Genomic DNA, 4,965 nt, shown 5'->3' with positions numbered 1-4,965 from the left:
ATCTGGCGGCTCCAAGCATGCGGCTCTAGGCCATTTAACCAGCCAGAACCCTCCCCGCAACCCTAGGGCATCCGTTTTCCCCCTCCTCTCCTCGCTGGCGCCGTCAGGGGCGTTCCCGAGCAGAGCATCCACCATGGCTGGCCCCTGGTAAGCTCACCGCCAGCAGATCATCGCCCCTTCTTCCCCGACAGGTCCAGGAGCACGCGGTGGCTGTGAGACTTCCATCCTCGACAATATTGAGCGTAGGGAGCCTCGGCATCGACGGCGCAACGACGACCCTCTTCTTCCTCTCCGACGATATCCTTCTGCAGCACCTGTTCGTCACCTTCTTCCTCTTCGACGAGCCCTTCCTCCTCAACACCCTTGGTGAGCGTGCCACGCTCCCCTCCGCCTCCTCATTCCCTCTGCAGCGCCCGGAGCTCGTCGCCGGCGTTGTCTGGTCGCGTCGGTAGTAGCAGCACCTGTCGTAGGTAGGTGATCGTGGAGCCGCCGTAGTAGTGCACCTCCCTGTGTGCTTAGGGCCGGAATGGAACCTTGGTGGTTCCCACTTCTTCCCTGTAGCGTGTAGCCGTCATCTGGTCGAGTAGTGTCGCCATAGCAACGCCGATGAGGTTCCCCTGTTCCGGCCGCCACAGCCCTGTGGCAATAGCACAGGGGGTGCTCAAGAGAGTTACTTCCCCCTCTCTGTTAAGTGCCGTTCGTGTAGCGTAGTGGTAGGGGGTGGTTTTGCCGATGGGGTGGTCGTGGGATCGAATCCCCGAAGGCGCCCCCTTTTTATTTCGTTTTCCTCTGTTTTAGTAGCTCGACAGGGATGTCAACCAGCCTCTTTCCCCTTATCTGTCGAGCCGAGGGCAGTAGCCCAGTGGTAGTGTTGTGTTGCTGTAGTCTAGGGGGTCCTGGGTTCGAATCCAGCAACCCCCTTTATATTTTGCTCCTTGTTAATTTTTTTCCTGGCCCTATTTCTTTCTTGGGCAGCAAGCTTGTATGCTTCCTTTTAACTAGAGCTTTGGGGTGTATTTATTTTACTGCCTAGGTTATTATGCTTGTGGGTGTGTGTATGCATTTGGGTGTATACACTACAAGAAATAAGCTCGTTTATGACAAAAAATAATGTCGGCGGTTTTATTGGTCATAGATCTGTGACTAAAATATACAAAAAGGTCATGAGGTGTCTAAGAGGGTCCAAACCCTAGAAATTTTGTCATGCTCCGCATTGTCCAGTTACGCTTATGCATAGGTTTATTTATGGTATTCTATTGGATATGCATATGCTGATGTACAATAGGAATGTCTGCATGTTGTGCCATGTTTTTTATGCACATAGAATATCCGTATGTCTTATTATAGCCTCTAATTAAAAGTTACTGATTCACAAGGAAAATCCACACAAGGAATCGGCCCCCTTTCTGCAGGAGGTACATACCTAGTGTTGGGCAGGCTTTTTTAGCAATTGAAACTTCTAATTTTAACCTCTACACTTGTGAAGCCAATTTCCTGTGGTCATCCTACAATGAGCCTGAAAAACAACCGCACATATCATGACTCCAAGATGATATATCCTGACCTGGACGTTGCATAAGAAAAAGGAAATGTAACCACCTTTTTTTTCTTAGCTTATGAGAGAAGATAGTTATAGTAGTAGCATTCAGGTTTCATCAGTGTGGAGTCAAAAAAAGCAGTCACAAGCACCTGACGACCCTACATCATATTTCCACCATTTTCTAAGTAAGAAAACAATTTTCTACTATTTTATCATTGGTTATCGTCCGTGCGATTTTACTAGTTTCCTTGGTCTGAAAGCCTTACCATCATTTTCTTCTTGCACGCGGTAATGGCAAGAGCATATTGTGCAGAGGAAGAGGATGAGTATAAGCTTGTGGTTCTCATCCAATCTTCATGGAACTCTCTTTATGTGCGATTGTGCACTTGTTGGGTCCTTTTTCATGCGCTTGCACTTGTAGAAGTATTCTGTTGTGTACATGTAAAATTATTTTGATGTGCCCTTGTTAGACGTTGAAGCTTAATGGATGGAGTTGGTGGATGATGTAATGTATTTGATGTGATATGCTACTGAAATGAAATATACATTTTATTTGCAATCTTTTATTCTGTTGTATTTATTTTTAATGGTCCTATCCTGAGATATGCGTGCTTCTAGCAAAAAAATGCTTCAACCCAAACAAATCGGACATTTTCAATAGTAAAATAGGTATTGGCCCAGGCCCATGTAGGCTAGATTGGTGGACAGGGATCTGAAATTTATGATGATTCCATTTGGTCACTAGCAATGCCACGTCAGATCCTATGTGGCTCGCACAAATGGGTAATGACCAAACCAAAATTTTGGTCGATAGAGACCTATGACCAAAATTTTAGAAAGGTCAAGTTTGTTCATTCTTGACGGCCAACTGTTGACGTTATAAATTTGGTAAAAAAAGGTCAATAAATGTCAACAATGACGAATCAATGACCAATATAGGGAGTCATAATTGACCTTATTTCTTGTAGTGATATGTGCATGTGAGTGTACGCATTTGTGTGTGGATATGCATTTGTGTGTGTGTGTGCACATGAGTAGATGTGCACATATGTGGGTGTGGGTGTGCATATGGTGTGTGGGTGTGGGCGGCCCCTCTTGATGCACCTCTTGATGGTGTGTGTGTGTGTGTGAGCACACATGTTTGTGTGTAGGTGTTATGCTTGTGTGTGTGTGGGCATCAGTGCACACATGCACTTGTGCATGAGGGCTTACCCCTCATGCTTGCCACTATGGTGATGTGGTGGTGTATGAACCTTGTGTGTGTGCATATGTAGGAGTAGTGGATGCTACAAGTGCTAAGACACATGTGATAATGCTCCTATATGCTCATATTGATTTCTAAGTTGTTTTTCGAGCTAGCTTTGTGCCTACATGTTACATGCAATTACCCATGTATTATATATGGTTTCGGGGTAGAATCATCCCAGGAATCCATTGGTGGAATCCGATTTCACTTTAGAGCAACTTCCTAAACTGTCATTTTTTTGTCTTGATGCCATGTTTAGTGCCTTGTCTTATGTGGTGTGTTGGCCCTATGAGGATGAATTCTTGATGTGGAAGTGGTGGGTGAAACCCTCTTCAACATGGGGTCTTTGTTTTGTCCATAGGAATTTTTATGTACTTGGTGTGCCTTGTCAAAGTTGACACTTGGCTGAAACTGAAAGCTTTGTGAAAATCTGTGATTTTCACTAAGTCTAAGAATCTGCTGTTATTTTCTTCCCTTGTTAATTTGGTTGCACAAGCTCGTGTGTTGGGAATCAGCCCATGCAACAAACTAAGGTTTGTGAGATTTTTTGTTTGTCTAGCTCCCTGTTAAATTTCATGCTTATTCACTTCTTGTAGATATCATTTTGGAGGCTGCCAAAATGCTTCAGAGCATAAGCAGCTGGTGAAAATCTCATCCCAGAATCTGTTATTTTTGTCCATGTTTGTGTATATAGATCTTATCATGTGTGACTCCTATGTATAAACTTCTTGCACAGGCTTGTAGAGCTTTTGAATGGCTTTTGCCTCATATCTTGTTTGGCTCATTTGGGTGGCTGTAGGTACTTCGAATGTTGTAGACAAACTGCTATGATGTTGTTTAGAACAAATTGCATGTTTTAGTTGTTTTGAAGCTTGTGTGGGCATTGTTGATGGTGTGGTGTGTTTCCATGCACCACCCCACTAGTATTTGATTGTCTGGTCATGTGGCAACCTGGTAACACCAGAGGAGTGCCATTGGAGTGTGCTTGTGGTTGATTTGAACCGTAGGACTCCATATCTTGTTTTGTAGTTTCCGGTTGATCCGTAGCTCCGTTCTCAACGTTCTTTATATGTTTTTTGCATCGTTTTCTCGTGATCCAGCTGTTCATGCCATCCTCATGCATGTCAAGATAGCTTAGTATGAAGTTCTATCCAGATGTTTATCGACTCATCTCATGCATCATATTGTTTGTTGCATCATGTTGAGTTGGTGTTCATTGGTTGTTATTTTATCTTGCGTAGCATCCGGATCAGAGAGCGAATACGTGGATTCTGGATAGTACGTGCAGGAAAATCACGAGCAGTTCCATACTGAAGACATCACAGGCAAGATGACCGTGACCTTGATATCGTATCTAGCTTTGTTATGCTTAGAATCATGTTGACTTCGATATATGCTCGCTGCCTACCACTTTATAAAAATGCCACATGTCATTGACTAAGTAGGCTTGCTCGACTTCTAATGAATAGCTTTGCTAGTTGCAGGTGCCAGATGTCTCATGTGATAACATGAGTATTTTGATATCATTATGTTAAAAATGATATTTAATTAACACACCTATATACTTAGTTAATAATGGAAGGCCTAGCCTTTTGCCGGGTGATTTGTTCCGTTATTGCCGCCTTAGTTTCAGCTACCGGTGTATGTTTCCATAACTGATCGGTCCTAACACGTTCGGGGTTGTTTGATAAATTGTGTAGTGTTAAGGCTTGTCCGGCAGGACCCAACATTGGCTTTAATTTGCTAATCACCTAATAATAATTTGCATAGGGAATAGCTACCCCGAGGATTTAATCAACATCCCGGGCTAGTGCTCCTTATGAGTGTTGGTCCAAACTAGATCACCATGCGGGGCCAACAAGGGGCAACTTGGGTGATTTCTATCAGGCAATGTATGCTTCACTTATACAGCGTTTCCTGAGACGGAGATACGCGGCTCTTATCGGGGTCGTCGATACGTCGGGAGGTCCTGCTAGATTTGTCTTACCTTAGAGATACATCTTGCGTATAGGAATCCCGCTGAAACTTTGGGTCTCCTCAAAGTTGAGGTTTTCCTCTAAGGAATCCGACGAGATCACAACCTTCGTGATAGAGGATTACTTTGCGGCCCTTGGCAGTTTGCGATGGACTAGTTGGAGCACCCCTGCAGGGTTTAATATTTCGGAAAGCCGTGCCCGCG

The sequence above is a fragment of the Hordeum vulgare genome, chromosome 6H (assembly GCF_904849725.1).
Source record: "Hordeum vulgare subsp. vulgare chromosome 6H, MorexV3_pseudomolecules_assembly, whole genome shotgun sequence".
Taxonomy (NCBI): domain Eukaryota; kingdom Viridiplantae; phylum Streptophyta; class Magnoliopsida; order Poales; family Poaceae; genus Hordeum; species Hordeum vulgare.
Note: the sequence above shows the minus strand (reverse complement) of the source record.